The 22,810-nt window shown below is 39.8% G+C and overlaps 1 long non-coding RNA gene across 1 annotated transcript in view; it reads right to left on the reverse strand.

The window, feature by feature from the left end:
• The window catches only part of LOC138760096 (uncharacterized), a 28,965-nt gene extending 7,128 nt beyond the window's left edge, over positions 1 to 21,837 (reverse strand). The window contains exon 1 of the long non-coding RNA XR_011355398.1: positions 21,795 to 21,837. This is a non-coding gene — a long non-coding RNA (uncharacterized lncRNA). The remainder of the gene's footprint in view (positions 1 to 21,794) is intronic.
• Positions 21,838 to 22,810: the final 973 nt, after the last annotated feature.

The raw sequence follows: 22,810 nt of genomic DNA on the forward strand, positions 1-22,810 counted from the left end.
GCCCTTCACCTGGCACATCTTCCATTTCCAGCTGAGCTATCTCTATCCCAGGGAATGCTATTTGTATCATTTAAATGGTCAAGGGAAGATCAAGTAACAGCAACCATTTACAATTAGACATGTTAAATCAACCTACTTCATCATTTGATTCCAACAATTCCACAGTATAGCCACTGCCCAAGTATTTTCAGGGTACAGTGGCTGATTATGGTTCTGCTATTTTCCAAGTACACCCCTCCTGGACTCATCTTTTCTTCTTGTATTGTCACATTATCACCTGTATTCCCCTTGCAAGTAATGACTTTATTTATTTAATGTATTCAGCCTTTCAAACACCTTCTCTCACCTCCATTTTCCTTTCCCCTTGCCTTGTTGAAGACATATGTCTCTTTCTTTTCTTAAAATATTTTATTGATGCTTTACAATATAAACAATTGAACAGTATAATTATACAAGATTTGAGAAAGAACAAAATAATTAAAAATTATACAATATTGTCATCATAAAGAAATCCAGAGCACAATTATAACCATAAAATACGATTTAACAACAAAGGTTTACAATTCTCTTTCCTTTTCTCCTTCTATGATAATGTTATCATTGTTTACATTATTTGCAGTTGAACAAAAGTTATTGATTATATTATCAAAATCAAAAGAAAAAAAGAAAAATCATAAACAAAAAAAAACAAAGAATAAAAAGAACCCCTTATAAGTCAAAACCCTGACCACTCCGCAAGGTTTAAAAAAATACATGGGAATCAAGAGACACCAACCCAGAACCAGACAGCACAGCACCAAAGCCCCCAAACACCCTAATTCTTAATAATAGTCTATAAATTGCCCCCACGCCTTTTGGAAGTTAATATTTGAATCTTTAATAACATATCTAATTTTTCTCACTTCGATAAGACATGATATCACTTAACAATTGTGTGAGTGTAGTGGAGTATTGTCTTTCAGCTCCAATGACATGCCATTAATCTGAAATGTTGACTCTGTTTTTCTCCATACATTATGTCTGACCTGGAGAGCAGTTGTTATTCTGAAGGCACTGAAAATTATTTCAAATAAACATACCGTATGTCTGACAGGATATTATTCAAAGACATACTCAGAATGGAATAAATACTGCAGCAAATGTTTCAGCTTTGAGCTTAGCGAATGCTATGACCACAATTAGTGTGAGATTTGCACTTCTCTTTGACCCTTGAGTAAGGTCTTATTAAAAACAAATTCAGAAACATCTTGCTTTCCTTGTTAAATCCATTTGTCATTGAATCACTTTGGTTATGTATGATTTGGCCATGAAAAATAAAAATTTTGAGCCAAATTATAGAGTTGGCACCATTGTGCAGGCACTTGGAAATTTTATTGTATTTTTTTAGATTTTCCCTGTCTGCTTCACTACAGTCATTTCCAAATCAATAATTGATTTGCAGATAGAAAATCTCAATTCGTTGCAAATTAATAAAAATCACCTGCTTATCCACACCAATCTTTTGTGCTCTGGGATTTGTGCTGTTCTTAAGAATGAGTCCATTTCCACTCTTTTTAAAATTTTAACAATATCACTCGGTAGAAGGCCCTTCAGGCCCATAAACATGTGCCACCCAATTTGCCTTCCAACCCCATATGTTTTGAGGGTGGGAAACAACTGGAGCACCCAGAGGAAATGCAGGCAGGTCATGGGGAGAATGTACAAACTCCTTACAGGCATCACTGGATTTGAATTCGGGTCGTTAGCGCTGGAACAGCCAGGCACTAACCATTATATTGATTCTGCTGCTCAGAGAGGTTCAGAGAAAGTCTGCAACTCATTCAACGAAGCACAGCTAAAACTTAATTCTTGTTCTCATTGCTGATGTCTGCAAAAAGTATGGCTTCATTCTCAACTGTGGTAGATTAAATCCTTGGGCTCTAATTCCTGAGCTATAATGTAAAATGGGCTACAGTGAGTTGCCCTCCAGTTATTTTTATGGAGATAAATGTTGGGATAATAATCAGCCAGCTGCCAATTCAAGGTCACGTTGTACAAATCTACTCATTATGTTTACATATATTTACTGCACTAAAATTCTTTTGCTTTTCTTTGAAATGACATAGCATAGCAGACTTGAAGCTAATTGATTTTCAATGTGCAATGACCCTCTTGTCATTTCAGGCCTAACTATATTTTGCTTATTTAAATCAATCCTACCTGCTCTTACATTATTGAATAGAGGTGAATCACAGAAAACCTGTGTACTTTACCTAACAGAAGTAACGAGATTTGTATTTAATCTGAATTTACTTGTGGCATCCTTTTATACTGTCACTGTTATTGCCCTAGAGCAGTGGATGTGATGTTCATATACAACACCAGTAATTTAAAGCTGCTAGATCGCACACAAGGAATCTCTCCCATAAAAGCTTGCTTTTAATTACAGTTTAATTGAATATACCAGCAAATGCTATCCTTAGCCCATTGTTTTTTACCTAAAAAATAAAAACAGATGAAGACAAATAGAAGCCCTCTTCTCAGCTGCTTTTCCCCTCGTCTTTAACAGAAAAGAAAATTAAGTCAGGCAGTAAAGGGGGAGTCTACAGGGAGCAATGCTTACAGAGGGCCCACAGAATCTCATGGACCCAATACCAATCCAGCTCACAATATCTTTGAGTCACTACCTTCAAAGAAGACATGCAGGAGCATAAAAACCTGGGCTGCCAGGCTGGGAAACATTGGTGAGACTGTTGAACAATTCCAGAAACCCATAAATTATTTATATATATCTTTATTTTGGATCACTATGCATATATGTTGTTTGTGTGCAGGGCGTTCTATGAAGCTCTGTGTGCCCGATGATTCAGAGATATGCTGCTTTATCAGTTTGTATATGTACAACAATTAACTTAAACTTGATTCATTATCATTTTGAGCCAGCAAAATAAGCTAAAAATTATTCTTACTTTGTTTCTTTCACCATTTATTTCATCATCTAAATATTTTGTTTATTTAAGTATTTTGTATCTCTGCCAACACATTTGGTAAAATCTCAAATGCTGGAATAGGATTTAAAACTGCTTAGTTAAAAGATCAGAGAGGTACAATTGAACCAAATGACACCAAGTAAAGATGCTTGGAAGTAATTGTTTTGGCAGAGGACTCGGAATTAGGCTGTCTACTTCCTTCATTTGATTGTTGGACAGTAAAGTATCATTTTAATGTCCCTTGAAATTGGATGCAGCTTTCTTTTGAGAATTTTCTCACTAAAGCTATTACTTTCCAAGGAGGAAAAAGCAAATCTCTAAACAGAAAATAAAAATCAATGACTTTTAAACTAAAAAAAATCCTTGAGGTCACGCTAACTTTGAATGGAAGGTTGGACGTAATAAATGTGAACAGTTCTCCTGTGGCACTGTTCATTCTATAAAACGTGCTTAGAAATGCAATTACCTACCATTGTTTGGCAGCAATTATGCAGCTGAAACTTTTTTTCTGAAGTGAACCATAATAATATCCATTTCCAAGTTGTGTCATGGCATTCTGGAAATTGGACCAGTCACTTACTGGCACTGAGAACCCTTGTGCTCCCAATGCAATTTGTGAACAATTTTGGTGACACTAGTCAAGTTTATTTATTGTTCATACCATGCTCACAGGCTAGGATCAGATAGTATTTCTCCAGGACCACGGAGCATATTTATATAGATATATGTTAGGAAAGCAATTAACGTATTAAAATATTAAGACATACGAACTGAAATTCCACGGCGCACTATTCACATCTGTTCTGGTTGCTTAGGAGCCTGTTGGCTTGGGGGAAAATTCTGATTCCCACTCTGGATGTAAGGGCCCAAGTGATTCTGTACCTCCTGCCAGATGGCACAAAGGAGAACATTTTACATGCAGGAAGTGCGGACTCTTTCACAATGTTTATTGCTTTCTGCCTGCATCGAGTTTAGTAGACGTCCTTCAAGCTAGAAAGAGGTTCCTCAATGGTTTTTTTCCGCTGACTTCACCATCTTCTGCAGGGTCTTGCGGTCCGAGGCGTACAGCTTCTAAACTAGGCAGTAATACAGTTGCATAGGATCCTCTCAATACATCTTCTGTAGAATGTAGTGAGGATGGAGGGTGGGAGATGGACTTTCCTCAGCCTTCGTAGGAAGTAGAGACGCTGCAGTGCTTTCTCGGCCATGGAGGTAGTGTTAAGGGACCAGGTGAGGTTCTCCGCCAGGTGCACACTGAGGAACCTGTTACTCTTGATGACCTCAACGGTAGAGTCGTCAATGGTCAAGGGTGTGTAATCTCCCCAGGCCCTCCTGAAGTTGACAACCATTTCTTTTTTTTAATATTCAGATACAGGTTGTTTGCTCTGCACCAGTTCATTAGTGTCTGCACTTCGTCTCTGTACGCTGACTCATCATTCATACTGATGAGGCCCACCACTGTCGTGTTCTAGCTGTGTTTGGCTCCACAATTGTGCGTCAGCAGTGTAAACAGCAGTGGACTAAGCACGTAGCACTGGGTGACGCCTGTGCTCAGTGTGATAGTCTTAGAGGTACTGTTTCCAATCTGATGTCTCCCCATCAGCAAGTCGAGAATCCCAGGTCATTGTCATTTTTGACAATCGCAGGCAATTTTGAACCACATTGTTCAGGGATATCCAAAACTGAGCACTTCTTAGATAACATGATCTCATCTCTGCAAATACGTGTCAATAGATAAATAGATTAGCTCTATCATTGAGATGCTGCTGAAGACCCAACTGCTGGGTGGGTCACGTCTCCAGAGTGGAGGACCATCGTCTTCCCAAGATCGTGCTCTATGGCGAGCTCTCCACTGGCCACCGAGACAGAGGTGCACCAGAGAAGAGGTACAAGGACTGCTTAAAGAAATCTCTTGGTGCCTGCCACATTGACCACCGCCAGTGGGCTGATCTCACCTCCAACCGTGCATCTTGGCGCCTCACAGTTCGGCGGGCAGCAACCTCCTTTGAAGAAGACCGCAGAGCCCACCTCACTGACAAAAGACAAAGGAGGAAAAACCCAACACCTAACCCCAACCCACCAATTTTCCCTTGCAACCGCTGCAACCGTGCTGCCTGTCCCGCATCGGACTTGTCAGTCACCAATGAGCCTGCGGCAGACGTGGACATACCCCTCCATAATTCTTCGTCCGCGAAGCCAAGCCAAAGAAGAATCATTGAGCATTATTTACCACCTTCATGTTAATCCCTCACCTTCTAAGAATGCAGTTCTGATCACCCCTTCGCCTGTCAACATTATAAGACATAGTCAAAGGATGTAGAATCAAAGAGTTCTGCACTACTGAAACAGGTCCCATCACCCCAATTTATCCATGCTAACCAATCAAGTTCCATTTGTCTGAGTTTGGCTCATACTGTATCCTTCTAAATCCTTTCTATCGATAATGTCTTTCAAATGTTACAATTTCCCCTGCATATACCACTACCTATGCTTGCTCCAGATACCCACCAGCTTATGTATGAAGAATGTGCCTCTCAGGCGCTTTTAAATCTTTTCCTTTCACCTTCAATCTTTGTCCTAGCTTTAAATCTCCTAATTTGGGGAAAAAAAAGACTATATCTATTTACCATATCTATCCCTCATGATTTTTTTTTCAACCTCTGTGAGCACTGGTATGCAAAGAATTCAGACACAAAGTCTTTTTCTAACAATACAGTCAATTTCATGTCATGTCCACAGCATTAGTGTGCCTCACTAATGGCCTTTCATGCCATGAACACCCATCATTTTCTCCTCTCATTAACTTCATTGTTCATAGAATATAAAACAGTGACTCTGCCAGACTCTTTTATCAGAACTAACTGTAAGGGTATGGGGGTGCTGTGGGCAGCCCCTGCCTCACAGTGCCAGAGACCTAGGTTCATTCTTGACCTTGACCAGTTGTGGAATTTGCAAGTTCTCCCTGTCAACCAGCTACTCTGGTTTTTATCTCACAATCCAAAAACCTGGATTGGCTGTAAATCACCTCTAGTGCATTGACAATTGATAAAATATGGAGGCAGTTAATGAGAATGTGGGGAGAATAAAAATGGGATTAATATAGCATTTCCATAAAAGGGTGGCTGATGGAGGGCATGAAGGGTGATGGACATGTTTTCATTCTTATTCTCTCTCTCTCTCTCTCACTCACTCACACACCCACTCTCTCTCTCTCTCTCTCTTTCTCTCATTCACTCACTTGCTTAATTATGAAAAAGTCACAGTACTAAACAATCAAGCCAAATGAAAATGAACTAAATTAGCCAGGCTGTATTCCTTCATTCCCTCATTTCTGAAATGTTAATTTGAAAATCTTTTCATTTTCTCCCCATCTCTGTAATTCTGTAGCCATCACTGTCATGCTCCATTCCCCCAGTTACTCCATCTGTGATAGTGTGAACTGAGGAAAGAATGCTTGAAAGGATACCACTATTTTATAGAATAATTTCATATTGTCTTTAAAAGAAGGATTGCTTATGGTCTTTTGGGCTAAGAACTGAACCTGCTACAAAAGGGACAACTTACCTTGTGCTCTGTTTATTTTACTTCCTTGCTCTAAAACTAACTTGTAACTAACTTTTACAAATTCTTCCATGAACAGAGATTTTGCAAAAATCAAATCTCAGATGATCTGCTTGAAATGATCAGTTTCTTCTAGAAACTGGCATTGATGAGCCAATCAGAGGTAACCAGGCATTGCTAAAAAAACATTCTGAGTATATTGACAACTGTGCATTAATACCAAAAATTCTTATTTTAGCCAGAGAAGTGAATTATAAATTATGGTATCTGCCCAACTAACCAAAAGTTTTATTTGTTATTTGTAATTTCAATTATGTCAACATCAAACTTGTCTGAGGAGGTAATTAGACATCTGCAGAGACTACAGAAATTACAGAGCTATTTTACTGATAAAAATACATATTGAAGTATTAACCTGCTGTTGAAATCATTCATTGCAGAAGTGAGGCAAAGTCAAGCTATGCTGTAAAATATTGAAGGAGAATTCCCTCAAAATTTCTACTTTGTGAGTTGGGGAAAAAGTAGGGGTGGGGTGGAGAACAAATTGTAAGTAGGATAGACAACAGAAGAGACCTTAACCCAGTGGTTCAAGAAAAAGATTACTGAAGCTATTAACTATTCTTTGTCTAATATGGAGCTTTCAATATCAAGTGGCTGCACTGAGTAACCAAAGATTAAGTTTTAACTTTCCTGGGATGCTAGAGAGGAGAGGTCAATGGGACCATGGAAATACAGATGATATTTCATGCAGTACATTTGTTTGAGTGTTTAAATCCATTAATTGCATTAGCTTAATATTTTGGTGTTTCATTATGTTAATGATTAGCACTCAGTTTCAGCTCTGCTTTTGAGGCATATTGGCAAGGGTAGCATTTAGTAGATTGTGGAATTCTTATGGAGCTTACTAGTCTAGATGTGGGGACAATGATAGCCCTGGCTGAGATAACCAGACGCTGGGCCACAGTCTTAGAATAATGGATTTGGAATTCAGGTGAGAAGAAACATCTTCACCCAGATGTTGATTAACCTTTGAAATTCTTTGAAACGATAGTGATTCAAAGAAGAGAGAGATTTTAAATATTAAGGGAATGAAGTGGTGTGGAGCTAATACCAGAAAGTGATGAAGTAAAGGGTCAATAATAATTTTGCGAAGTGACAGAATAGGTGAGAGGGCCTGAAAGGCATTCTTGTGTTTCTATTTCTTATGCTGTTTCTTCCACTGAGGAGGCCACACCACAGGGCAAATTACAAAGATAATGATCAAAGCTTAAAGTTCAACTTTAATGTTTGAATTTTTTTGCTCTGTGAATGCATAAAAATTGTTTTCTGTTGTCACTTCTTGGCCATGATTATTTTTTGGAAAGTGTCTGGCAGGTGATGTTTTCTCTTTTACAGCTTGTTGAGACCTGGATTGATCCTGAGTAATGGCAGGGGTTGGAACTTAGTGGCAGATGAAGGGAAATGGGACAGGTGCTCTGGAATGTTTGCCGGATTGATCAGTTGGAGGATGTAGGAAAGATGAAGAGCTGTTTCTGTAAGCTGAGCCTTCTCATTAATTCGTCTCTTCTGTGCAGCTGCACACAGAGAGGGATGGGTTTGGAAAGATACGGTCCAGATACAGGCAAATGGGATAAGCCCAGAATGCAGGGTGAGAAATGTATTATGTGTGTATGTGTGTGCACTGTGGTCTACAGAAAAGCTGTTTCATCTGTTTGTAAATTTAGTCAGATGATAATAAACTTGAACTTGAATTTAGCATGGATGAGTTAGACCAAAGGGTCTGTTCTATGCTATTTGGCTCTATGGCTGCATCAGACGTGGTGTTATAGCTTCTCATCCTCCTCCAGTTCCCATAGGATTGCAGCTTGAGCAGCAGCACCAAGAAGAAAACAAAAATGTGGAGAGCTGCCACGTGGACATTTCTTAAGACTGGACACTGCATTGTTATTTCTTCAATCATACACCCAAATTCAAGAAAACTTGCTGTTGTGCAATCTCCTGACCATACATCCGTGATGAAACTGTTCACATGGTCACTTGGAAAGGAAACCTGCAGAAGGGATTATTTATTGACACAGAGGCCTATTCATAATTCAGTACCACCTTTTGTTGCTGTGCTCAAACTTGCTATCATTGGGAAATTGAACATCTTTAATCCTCTGTTTAATCTGAATGAGCAATTATCACATAGAAATGGTTAATCTGCCACTCCCAAGATGGTTTTCCATATGGCAGAAGTGACCAAAAAGAGGAAAGTCAGGTAGTTAGCATTGAATTTCTGAATCGCTGTCAATTTTAGCCCATTTCATTCTTTCCCTTTATATGTCCTTCAACTCTTGATGACCACAGGGATACCGATTTTACTTCTTGTGGAACTCCAGTACTTCTGTTTTGCAATGTGTGTAACATTTGTTATATTATTGGTGTCATTCCCAAAATTGTACTATGTTACCAAGTGTGGAAATGTCATTTAGATCCTGAGTCCATGCCTCTGTGGAAGAAAGCCATAGTCGGAATGACCTTGCTCACTACACTTTCCCTTTGATTTGGTTTGAATTACCGATTATTTTTCCATTATGCTAGGAAAAAGTCCTGAGATATGGTGTCAGAAGAGCTGGTTAGTGATTCAATGATATTTAGTTGCTATGGCTGAAATGGAGTGCAGAATACTTCACATGATTTCTCCCAATTGAGTTAACGAATTGACATACAGAGCTGTGTGATTCGATTGAAATAAAATATGGTGGAACAAGTAAACCCATCCTCAGATGGATTTCCAGACAAGTTATCTGATGAAAGAATGAAGAGAATGGAAGTAAGAAATCAACACTGTACATTGAGCTGGCAATGGCTAGTTAATCAGTCATCTTAAACCATATGAGATGGGAGCATAATTGAGGCATTTGGATCTTTGATTTTGTTCTGCCATTTGAATCATGGCTAATGCATTCTTCCTTTCAACCTCATTTTCCCGCTTTCTCCCCATAACATTACTTAAACAGGAACCTTTGCTTTAAATCTATTCAATAACTTGGTCTCCATAGTTGTCTGTGGCAATGAGTTTCACAGATTCATCACCCTCTGGCTGAAGAAATTTCTCCACATCACTGCTCTAAAGGGCCCCCCATTTATTCTGAGACTGTGCCCTTTGGTTCTAGACTCTCCCACTACTGGAAACATCTTCTCCACACCCATAAATACAACAAATATATTTTTGTATCTCATCAGTAACAATGGAAAGGAAAACTACTACATCATAAAACCCTCAAGTGGGGCATTAGAAAATGTATTAGATAATCTGCAATGTCTCGGAACCCTCCTATATATGGGTCGGTCATTATTGTGATTCACAAGCAAAGAAGCAGGAGGAATCTCTTGAAATTTTTGCAGACTCTAGCAGGTAATTTAAAGGATCCACTAATTATAGATCAGATTATTTGTGGAATCCAGAATTCCAGAAAAGGAGACAATTATTCCCAGAAAAATGTGCATGAACATGCAAAGCCGTTGGCGCTATCCAAAGCTGGGCTCATGATGTACTGCAATCTACTGCCTCTGCCACGCATCCATCACTACATTCTGACCCTTTTTTTGTTGCAGATTCAGTCTTCACTCTCCACGTCATCTATCCTATCCAGGACATTTTATGCCAAATCAGAGCACAAAGAGATTAACGAGTTATTTTGAATATTTGTTTTTATTCTCCTTTCATTATTTTGTGCAGGATGCTATGTGACATATGTTCTATCAGTTCAAACCAAATTCACTTCATTTTGTTGCACTCTTGTATTATGGCAACATTCCAGTATCTTCTATTTGCAGAAAGGTAGGGTAAGAAATGTTGCCTGATGCTTTTCCTTTTTTTAAATAATATACTAATTCTCCAGCATCTTAGAGAGAGAGAGAGAGAGAGCGAGAAAGAGAGAGAGAGAGATACTGCGACAGGTTTCACATTTCCAGCATATATGGCTTTTCACTTTATCTCAAGACTATATTTTTACAGGAACAGTTTAATGTTCAGAGGACTCTTATGTGATAAAGTTTAAAATGTTCTGAGGTCTGAAACATGACAATACAAAATGTTGTCAAATGCAAGATTATTTTTAATTGGAAAGAATTTGTAAGTCTGTCAAATTTAATGGATTTGAGACATTAAAGCAAATGCTGCCAAGTTTTGAAACTAGTCTTTGTAGCTTTGTGCCTACATTTATACAAATGTGGCAGAAACAGGATTAGGACTGTTCTGACATTCAATAAAATTCTGCCTGCTCTGGTTGTAATCTCAGCTCTGTAATGGAGAGGGTGCAAGGGAGAGAAGTTAGGGGAGAGAATGGGAATGTTGAGCAAAAGTAAATGAATTGGAGGGGTGGTGTGGGGATGATCGATTTGATTGGAGACTGTTAGTGTTTGAAGAAGGCTGGTGAAAGTATTGAACTTACCTCAAATATCCTCCATTTCAATGATATTCTCCGATAATTCCCTAATGTAGTCATTTTGAGCACAAAGAGATCACCCTGTAACCGGGTTACCCAGTTCAGTGACAAAGGAATTTTCAAAAGAGCCAGAAAGGATTGACAAGTTACACACCCTTCTCAAATCATACAAATATTGTAGCCCAGGAAGCCATTCACCTCATCAAATCCATGTCAATTTTTAAAATTTGCTCTCTGTCCCCCAAACCTCTGCAAATTATTTTGAAACTCTGAACATTATTTTCTCGCAAATGCCTAAAAGCTATCTCATCTTGTTTTTAATCAGTAAGCATTTTTAATTTGACATTGATCAATTTTATACAATGCAAATGATACTGGTGCACTACATTATTGTTATATTGATCAGTTTTCTACATTTCCCACCATATATGTTTCAGCATGAAGGTTTAAATGGCATCCACAACCCCATAAATGTTGGGGATCCTTCTGGTAGAAAAATTAGAGAGGATTTGATGAAAAATCTGTTTTAACTCTCTGGATAATATGGGACATGAACTTCTTATGTGAGAGTGCATTGGAGGGAGAAACCTTCATTGTATTAACGTGTAACTGGAAGAGGACTTCGTCTGGAAGATAACAGAACAAACGGGCATGTTTTAAATGGCTCATAATCATAGAGAGATATCACTGGAAAACTGGTCTTCAGCTGTTCAGTTTGCATGGAGCATCAAGCACCCAATTATACTAACTTGATGTCAATCCTATTTTTTACTCGCATTAACTCCCCACAGATTTTGCTGTTCACCTACACTCTAGGAGAAATTTAAAAAGGCCAATTAACCAATCAACTCCATGCACAGGAAGAAGATGCAAACTCCTCCCTTACGTCACCCAAGGTCAAGATTGAACCTGGGCTTCTGGAGCAGTAACGTAGAAACTCCACTAGGTGTGCCACCGTGCCGCCCATCAGCATTGATATAATAATCCAAGTGATCGACAACTGTGTGTGAATTGGGGGATTCTATGTTGGCTTTCATAGATGGCCTGAAAGATCAGAGTGGGAAATGTGCTTTGAAAACCATCAAGCCTTTAAAGGTGTCAAGTTTTTCTGACTGTTGTGAGAAAGAAAGATTTTTTTTTAAGTCTTGCTGAACAGTTATCTGAAATAATTACAGTTATTTGCTTTGGGGAATGTGTTAATACATTGCTGCAAAATTGATCCTTGTGAATCAAGTAGATTTGACAGAAAACATCAAGTTTCAGTCTGCTCACAGTACATGCATTTGATGGCAGATTTCACAGGAGATTGACATGTTCAAAAGAAACACCAAACAACCATCAAATTGCAACATCCGTTTGCCAGCTTACCTGTAACTGTTTCTCCAACATGGGCTACAAATTTCATCAAATATTTTAATTGCTTCTTCCCAAACAAGTAGATTTTAAAAAATATAATTGGTGTAAATGTTTAACTATCTTTCCAATAATTTTGGTACATTCTGTTGATTTACAAGCAAGTCTAAAAGTCTCTGCACCTTAAGGGCATTTGAGAACCAGGCTCAATATTCCTTGTTTTATTTGCTGGAGTTATTGAACTAATGGATCAGAGCTTTGGTAGGCAATATGGAAATACTGAAACTTCACTTAATTCTTGAGAATTATTATTACTTATTTGTTTGTGTATATCTCAGATAAAATATTTTCTGTAGTGTATTTAGCCCATGTCCTGGTGCTCAAATACTAAAGATACAGCATATCAAGTACTTGCCTTCTAATGTTATCACCTCCCCTCCACTTTTCTGTGAGAGGATGCCTGACCACTCTTTCCTCAAATAGCCTGGAATAACTTTGGATTGAGAAGTAGTGAATCCCTATTTGGATAATTGTTTGCTGCTGTTTTGCTGTCATGTTTTGTCACTGTAAAGGAACCGTGATAATACTGTATATTTTGGCATACAAGTCGAGTCTTGAAACCCTCAAAAAGCACTCAAAAATAAGGGGTTGACTTATACACCAGATACAAAAATGAGATGTTAAATTCAACTAAAAAAAAATGCTCGACGTAGATTCAACGTATAAGATGACCCGAAACCCCAATAAAGAACCCAACGTGCAACAAATTTTCAAGATATCATTATATTAGAAAGAAATTGCTGGATTTCTTGGACACTTCTATTATTTTTAACTTAAAACTCGCTTCATACTTTCATTGTTTTGCTGGAGGCTCCATGATAACAACCGCCTTTGGCAACGCCCATCAGCTCAGTCAATGTGATTTTTTTGGGGGGTCGACATATGCCTGATATGTGATAAAACCATGAAGATGAGGCTAAAAATGGGGACCCGACTTATCTGAAGGTCGACTTAACGGCCGAAATAAATGATAATGTCCCTCAGTGGACACTTATTACCATTCATTTTCAAGAGTAAAAGTAGAGATGTTAGGAAAGGTGGGTAAGTCTCCCATGCAGTGCAGTACCAAACCAGATGCAGAAAAAAATGCTTTGATTTTTAGTAGGGGGCACTCAGCCAAGAAGACAAGAGAGCATCAATATTGTTTCAATCTTGTCCTACTTCCTCCCTCATTAGAAAGGGGAAAGAGTATATGTGGACAACGTTTAAGAGTTATGATGTTTCAGCACTGGATCTTGAGATTTACAATATCATATTTAGTCTCATTCTAACAGAACCTAAATTATGTGGTTGCTGAAGGGAAAGAATTTGTTATGTTTGATGAACAGTGATATTCACAGAGTGTTCCTTGTAAACATTTATTATTCAATTACAAGCAGCATACTGAGAAAATAGTTATTTCTACATTGTTATTTATTAAAGAGCAAATAATTGAAAAAAATTTTACAACTTTCCATAATCTAAAAAAAATCAGTAAATGAGATGCCAGGAATCATTGGGAAGAAATGATTAATTGCATCTGGTGAATTTAAAATATTTGATGGCAAATAAGACCCCTCCCCCTTTTTTTCCCAAAAAAAGTCACCCCATTATACGCGAAGGTGACTTTTTGGTGCCACCATTTTGGGCACTGAAATACTAAGTGCTCAAACTTCAAGAAGCCTGCGGAGATGCTGCAGCTGTCCAGGAAGCATGCTCATAGTTTCACGGACCACCTTCCCTTCTGCTTTCGGGAGCTGCCGCTGCTGCTCACTTCCCCGTGAGAAGGCCGACCATGGAGGCCCCCCATCAGCAGCACAACGGCCGTGTTTGTAGTACACTCTGATGGTACAATCAATCACTTGCTTTGAGGGGAGCGCCGGGCCTCGATGATCAGGTTCCACACTGAGCCTTTGTTTGATGAGCCTGGCCCCCCAAGCAAACTGAATAAGGTGTGGGGGAGGGGGTGGGCAGTGATCGAGTGGCCAGTCGAACCCATTTGCCAACTTACCTAGTACCCATAAATACACTAAAACAATTTTTTCCTAAAATTTCACGCTAAAAATGGTGGGGGGTCTTATAAATGCTGTCAAATATGGGTCAATATTAACCTTGTTAATGATATCTCCATATTTATTTCTCTCTCATGTGTATACATTGTATCTCCTCAAGTGTATCAAAAGTGATGGGAGTCATGTGATGAGGAGAGAACAGTAGGACATTGACCCATACCGACCCGGGGAGGTGAGGCGACATGGTTTCCAACCGGTCATCAGGAGGAAAGGGGCCCGAGGAGAGTCCGAGCCTTGGGGGGGGGGGCAGGGTGTTGCACCTCTCCCCTCTCACCTAGAGGGTAGTGAGAAGAGAAAAGTACCTGGGAGTGGAACGTGGCAGACGGCAGGAACAGCTTGCGGGAAGATGCAGGACACCAGTGAGGAGGGCAATGACCAGAGTCCCCGAGGAAAACCCATGCAGACACGGGAAGAATATACAAACTCCATACAGACAGCACGGGGTTCGAGCCCAGGTTTGGTTTCGATCGCTGGCACTGTAAAGGCGTTGTGCTAACTGCTATGCCAACCGTGGCACCCTTATTAAGCAGTGGAAGGAGGAGAGAGCAGGGAAAAGATGGGAGGCATGAGGGGGCAAGATGGCATCGGCAAGAGGGGGAGTGGGCATCCTAAAGGCCATGGGAAGGATGGAGGAGAGACTGGCCAGAGATTTAAGCAAAAAAACAGGGGAACTTTATCTTAAAATGGACATCTGGGAAACTGCCCTAATTGGACTGACAGGAAGGGTGACTGAAGTAGAGGAATGAACTGGGGATAATGAAGACAGAATAAATAAATTGGAGAGGGAAAGGGGACACCTCTGTCAGAGAATGGATACTCTGGAGAAACATAGCTGGAGGAACACGATAAAAATTGTGAGGTTGAGGGAAGTTATGGAAGGGAGGGATCCCATGGTGTTCTTTCAACATTGTCCACCAGAGGTTTTGGGAAGGGACTGTGCCTGGGTCCGGTCAAAATCCACGCTCAGTACTGATGAAGCTTCTGTGTCACCAGGACTGAGAGAAATTTTAGCTGTGGCAACAGTCATGGCGAAAACAAGGGGGGGTGGGCGGGCGATGGAGATGGAGGAGAATAAAGTGTTATTCTACCCAGATAAGGTGTGACCCTCCTAAGACAAAGAAAGGAATTTGAGCTAATGAAAAGAATGCCTAGGGAGAAAGGGTGTGAATGTGTCCTCAGATACCCAGCAACTCTAAAAATTGTAATGCCAAGGTGGGGGGGGGGGGAGAGAAAGTTCCTGTCAGAGGTCAAAGAGGCCCAACGGTTTGTACAACAAATGCCGGTTTGTAAGGAATAATCGCCAAATCGGTAATGTAAATGCTTTGTTGTACATAAGTATGATAGCTATAAGATAATAATAATGTGGGTTTAACTGTTTCATAAATACATTTGTGGGAGCATTTCTAAAAAGGAAAATGGTCAAGGGGGCTTGGGTGAAGTGATGGGTGCAAAATGCACAGCCTGTGGTGAGGAGAGGGATGGTGACCATGTGGAAGGTGAAGTCATTGGGGGGGGTGGTGGGGGGGGGGGGGGAAGGATTAAAATTAAAATGGAGGATATATGTGAATTTGATACTTTGTTTTTGTATTTTATGCTGTTCTTTTTGTCCTTTTTGCCTCTTACTATTTTACCTTTCTAGGATTTGTCTTGGACTCAGTGGAGTGAAGTGCCTGGCTGAAGTAAAAGAGCTGGGTGGACACTGGACATGGGGCGGACAGGGGAAACACAGATTTTGGAAGAGTCTCTGGGGCAATGGCCAATAATATAAAATATATAAATTTTAATCTAAATGTTCTGGATGGAAGTATGAAGAGGAAAAGATCCTTGGAACACATAAAGAAAATGGGGCAGATCTGGCCTTTCACCAAGAAACACATTTAACAGAGCGGGAACATCAAAAATTAAAAAGGGGATGGGTGGGTGGGCCAGGTAATAGCCTCCTCATTTGGTACTAGGGCAATCTTGATAGGAAAAAGTGTTCCAGTGAGAGTGGAGATTTATAATAGTGCACTGCCAGATATATACAGAGTCCTGGACCCTAGTGAATGTATATGCCCTCAACCCTGATGATGAAAAGTTCATTCAAGATACCCTCTTGAATCTGACAGAAGGAAGAGAAAATATTCTGGATGGGGGAATTTTATCTTTTGTCTGGATCCTGTCCTAGACAAGTCAATGAAAAAAAAAGCAAAGACAAAGATAGTAAGGGCTACATTTGATTTTATGAAGGATTTTATCATGGAGACCGAGTACACAGTGAGACCATTCACCTTTGACATCAATCTTAGAAATGCTGGATAACCAAGAGACAGTATATAGATGGCACCTTAATACACTGTTGTTAAAGAACCCGGAGTTTTGTTGCTTTGTTAGAACACTGAAAGACATGTTCTGTGAGACCAACTGTATCTCTACTCTGAATAAATTTCTCCTCCTCAAGGTTTACCTGAGAGGTCAAATAATTGGATACACTAAAGCAGTCAAAAAGGAATATACAAAGGATGTAGAAGAATTGGAACAGGAGATTACTTGTTTAGAGAAGGACTTTCAAAATCCATCTCTGAAGAATAATATAGGGCTCTGACAAACAAAAAAAAAATGAAAATACAATACACTTCAAATGTATAGTTTAGAAAAGGCCATAATAAGGTCAAAACAAAAATATTAAAATTGGGGGAAAGGGTCCATAAAATCCTCTCCTGGCAGTTGAGGGGAAAAAAGGCCTCAAGGACAATCAGTGTGATACAAACCAGGAATGACAGGATCTCGTACAAGTCTAAAGAAATTAATGAGACTTTAAGGCAAGTTTATGGAAATCTATATAAAACAGTAAAACTGGGTGCCAGTAAAATCAATGAGTTCCTGTAAAAATTGAAACTACCAAATTTAGACCTAGAAGAATAGGAAGGGTTCGATTTCCCTTTTACAGAATAGGAATGGCATTGAGTTTACTATGGACTAACAAATATCTGGGGGGAGGAGGGGGATTCCTTCCTGAGTTCTACAAGGAATTTAAGGATTTATTGGTTCCTCTTTTTATGGAGCTGGTAGACCAGGCGAATGAGACCCGTACCCTTCCAGAATCCTTTTCAACAGCAATTATTACAGTGATTCTCAAAAAAAGCAGGGATCCACTAAAACCATCCTCTTATAGACAAATCCCATTATTAAACACAGACTATGAGATACTTGCCAAAGCCCTGAAAAATAGATTGGTGAAACATTTGCCAACATTAATAAATAAGGATCAAGTGGGCTTTGAGCAAAAAAGGCAGGCAGCGGACAATATAAGCAGACTGCTGAGTATAATGCATCTGGCACAGTCAAGGGATGAAAGAAACATAGCTGTAGCCCTGGATGCAGAGAAGGCATTTGACAGACTGGAGTGGGACTTCTTGTTCAAGGTGCTGTAAAACTTGGGGCTATGGCCAACTTTTACAAATTGGATCAAAGCATTGTACCACACACCCAAGGCTAAAGTTGTGGCCAATGGGCAAATTTCTTCAGCCTTCCCACTGTCAAGATCTAGTAGACAAATGTGTACATTATTTCCACCTCTATTCATACTAGCTATGGAGTTATTGGCTGAGGCCATTCAAAAGGATCAAAACATTAAGGGATTTTAGGGTAAGCCAGGAGGAACACAAAATCAATTTATTTGCTGATGATGAGCTGATATATCTGACAGACCCAATAAACTCATTGGCCAGGCTGCACTCTATTCTGGAAGACTATGGAGTCTCTTGGTATAAGATCAATTGGGATAAGAGCAAAGTCGTGCAACTTACTAAAGGGGGTTACAGTCAATATCAAGAGAATAGTCATTTGAGTTGGCCATAAAACAGGATCAAATATCTAGGAGTTAGGGTGGATAATAACATAAATAATTTATACAAGCTAAAGTATACCCCCTTGCCCAGGAGAATTAAGAAGTACTTAAATAGGTGGATGACGTTATTACACTGGTGGGCATGGCCAACTGTGTTAAAATGAATGTGTTGCCGAGGCTTCAGTGTCTCTTCCAGACTCCATTTTTTTTACCACTTTGAGTTAAGAAGTTTACCCTGTCATCAAAAAATCTTCTAAGTCCCTTCATCTTTTTTTTACAAGCCTGTGAATAGTTTTGAGAGCTGGAAATAGCAAAAAAAAAAAAAAATCTGCATCTAATGCACCAAAGTAAAAGCATTAAATGAATTATATTTCTTATGAGGAGAGGTTGGACAAGGTAGGCTTGTACTTCTGGAATTTAGAAAAATGAAATTGAAACATAGAATCTTGAGGGGTCTTGACAATGTGGATGTGGAGAAGATATGACCTCCTGTGGGAGAATTGTGAAATAGGCTTCAATGTTTTAAAAAACAGCCCCCATTTAAAACAAAGAGATGATTTTTTTTTCTCTGAGGATTGTGAGTCTTTGGAACTCTCTCCCTCAAAGGGTTGTTGAAGCAGAGTCTTTGATACATTAATGGGAGGCAGATGGAAAGAATGTAGAACAGTGCAGCACAAGAACAGACCCTTCACCCACGTACCTGTGCAAAACATGATGTCAAATTAAACTAAAGTTCTTCTATTTGCAGATTAACCATATGCCTCTATTCTCTGCATATTCATATCTCTATCTAAAAGCCACTTAAATGTTACTATCATATCTGCTTCCACCAATACTCTGGCAGCATGTACTATGTAAAAAAAAATTGTCCCTCACATCTCCCTTAAATTTTCCATCCCTCGCCTTAAATGTATACCCTCTAGTGCGTGACATCTTGTACCCCAGGGAAAAGATTCTGTGTGCCCTATCAATGTCTTCATAATTTTATAAACTTGTATCAACTCTCCCCTCAGGCTTTGATGCTCCAGGGAAAACAACCTGTTTGCCCAACCTCTCCTAATAGCTCATATCCGCTAATCAAGGCAACATCTTGATACATACAAAGTCTCTACATCTTTCCTGTAACGGGATAACCAGAAATGCACACATCCAAAGTCTTATAGAGTGCAAAATGACTTCCTTACTTTTATGCTCAATGTCCTGTCCAATGAATGCAAGCAGTGAATACACCTTCTTTAGCACCCAATCTGAATCCATGGTCAATTCTAAGGAGTGATAGATCTGAATCCCACCACCCACAGTTTCCTCTGCACATCGTTGCTTGGAAGAACTAGATTGAAGGATTGGGTAACCTACAGCTCTTAATTTGTATGATTGCATGTATAGATATATATCAACTCCACTATTAAGAAAAAAAGGAGGTTTTATCATCTAAAGAATGAGATTATTGGAATTAGAAAACTAAAGCAGAATATACCTTGTAATGTCAATATCAATAAAGGTCACACATGAAAATCACAGTAGGAATATAAAGAAAATGTATTTATCTATCTATGTATCTAGCTATTTATTTATTTATAGATAGCTAAAGCCAATTAAAATACTTCCATATCATGAAAGACTGGAAGTGGGCACATCCTCGCATGTAAATATACTTCTTGATAAATAAAGGATATTGTCATTATGGAGCCCAGTGCCAAAATTCTATCAGAATGCTTTCAACTCTTATTTTAAAGATGTTGACAGCATTTAAGCTGTTTCCTGGCAATGGAGATGGGGGATCTCTATATTCAAGGTCAGAGGTTTGAGTGCTTCCCATTTGGGGGAGGTCTGGTTGCACTTTGTATATAGCAAGGGAATTTATCAAAAGCTTTTTTTTCCCAGTATTCATGGGAAGCTTGTTTCTGTAAAAATAAACATGTGACAGTATCTACTTTAAATACCATGTTTCCCTAGCTTAAAACTTGATACGCTCTATCAATGACTCCAAGACTGAACGTGAGAAATGATAGGCTGCTGTTTCCTCAAGGCCAGAAGGTATCACGAGTACACTTCGTTCACCCGGGGTCAGTAGAGGTTGCGGAGCTCAGCCATGGCCTCTGGGTAGGTTGTGTAGTTTCTGATCGCCTGGTACACTCTGTTACCCTCTCTCACTTGCAGGACCTTGAGTTTCTTCTCAATCGAGTTCACCAGGCCCACTGCAACTTTGAGAAAGTCTGAGAAGCAGGCGATCCACTGCTTGTGCCACTCGGCAGCTCCAAGTGCTTGCGGATCGATGTCTAGCCTATCAGGTCTCAGCAGCTTGTCCGTCCCATGTGGAAAATCAAAGCGTATTAAACTGATACGCTCTATCAATGACTCAAAAGTTTGAGAGTGAGGAACGATAGGTTGCTGTTTCCTCAAGACCAAAAGGTATCGTGAGAACACTTCGTTCACCCGGGGTCAGTAGAGGTTGTGGATTTCTGGGTAGGTTATGCAGTTATTTCCACAAAACTGGAACACTGTAATGATTCCTTCACATTCTTTGCACAAATAGAGCTGTAGCTGCAACTATATTCAATCCCCCATTCCTGAGGACTAAATTCCCCTAGCAGCTTTCATTTCCCGTGACCATGCTGACAATCCACCCCACCCCCCCACCCAAGAGAACCTTTGTTTGACTTCTATGCATGGCACACTGACCTCCCACTGGTTATTGTGTCATGCTGGCAGAGAGAGAGGGACAGGCTCTTCAGCCCACTGAGTCCACGTCAACATCAACCATCCATTGACACTGGTCCCAATCATTTTTTCTTCTTCATTTTCCCTGCTTTTTAAACAACTCATCATAGGTATCTACCACACATTTCAGATTTATTGTTAGAATGCATACATGACATCACATATAACCCTGAGATTCTTTTATCCTGCGGCGTAGCTGAATTACTACTAATTGGTAGTGCAAAAAATGATCTTCACACAGTGTAGAAGATGTAATCAAGTGACTGTGAACAGATAATGAATGTAAACACACTGAGAGAACAAAAGAAAATCAATAAAATGCACAAGTAAGAGTCCTTAAATGAGTTTCTGATTAAGTTTGTCATTGAGGAGTCTGATGGTGGAGGGGTAGCGGCTGGTCCTGAACTTAGTGGTGTGAGCTTTGAGGCACCTATACCTCTTTCCTGGTGGCAGCAGTGAGAACGAATCTTGTGCTGGGTGGTGTGGGTCTTTGATGATTGCTGTTGCTCTCCAACAGCAGTATTCCCTGTAGATGTTCTCGATGGTGGGGAGGGATGCTGTGATATCCTGGACTGTGTCCATGATCTTTTGGAGTGATTTTCACTCAGGGGTGTTGGTGTTTCCACACCAGACTTTTATTCAGCCAGTCAGCACACTTTCCACCACACCTCTGTAAGATTTCTGGTGTCATACCAAACCTCCATAAACTCCTGAGAAAGTAGAGGTGCTGACATGCTTTCTTCACGCTTCCATTATTGTGGTGGCTCCAGGAAAGTTCCTCTGAGATAGTAACCCTAAAGAACTTAAATTTACTCACCCTCTCCACCTCTGATCTCACAATGATTACTGCATTTCATATCTCTTGTTTTCCTTTCGTGAAGTCACAATCAGCTCCTTGGTTTTAGTGACATTGCAACAGCAATGGCTGTTGTTGGTGTACCAAGTTTTCAATCTCCATCCTATACACTGACTCATCCCCTTCCTTTATACAACCCACTATTATGGTACATTGGGGGCAATGTACAGTGGCCAATTAACCAACCAACCCGCATGAAGGAGGAAACTGGAGCACCTGGAGGAAACCCACATGGACATCACCTGAGGTCAGAACTGAACCCAGGACTCTGACGCAGGGAGTCAGTGGTTAAACCAGGGGCATCACAGGTCCTGCCATGCTTGCATACCTGCTACTCCAACAATTATGTCTTATTCCATCCTGACATCAGCAACACCCTCTCTGCAATCCATTTCCTGCAAGCGCACCTCTGCTCTCATCCAAAATTATACATATTTCAAGTGCTTTGGCTCCCTAATTCCAGTTCCTATGATTACTAAAACAGCAAAAGACACCATGAATTTCCCCCAACTCCCCATTCCGCTGAAGGCAGTTCTGATCTACGTGTTTTAATATTCAACAATTGAACATAAACAGAGAATAAAGCAGTGCTTTGCATATCCTTTCTGCTCTGTGATATTTAGCTTTCCTATTGATTCAGAAGTGTCCAGTAGTCCCTGTCAACATTTTCAAGTCAAGTTTATTGTCATCTGATTGCACAAGTACAATCAATGAACAGCGTTCTCCAGTCCTCAGTGCAAAACACACACACACACAACCAGACCTAACGCACCTACGAATAATATATATGCAGGAGTATTCATATATACAAATAATAAATAAATATTGTTTTGTACAAATGAGAGTCTCGGGTGGTTAGTGTGACCAGTTCCTTGGGTCGTTCAGCATTCTCACTGTCCGTGGGAAGAAGCTGTTCCTCAGCCTGGTGGTGCTGGATCTGATGCTCCTGCATCTCTTTCCCAATGTGAGAAGCTGAA

This window comes from Narcine bancroftii, chromosome 4, assembly GCF_036971445.1.
Source record: "Narcine bancroftii isolate sNarBan1 chromosome 4, sNarBan1.hap1, whole genome shotgun sequence".
NCBI classification, from domain to species: Eukaryota; Metazoa; Chordata; class Chondrichthyes; order Torpediniformes; family Narcinidae; genus Narcine; species Narcine bancroftii.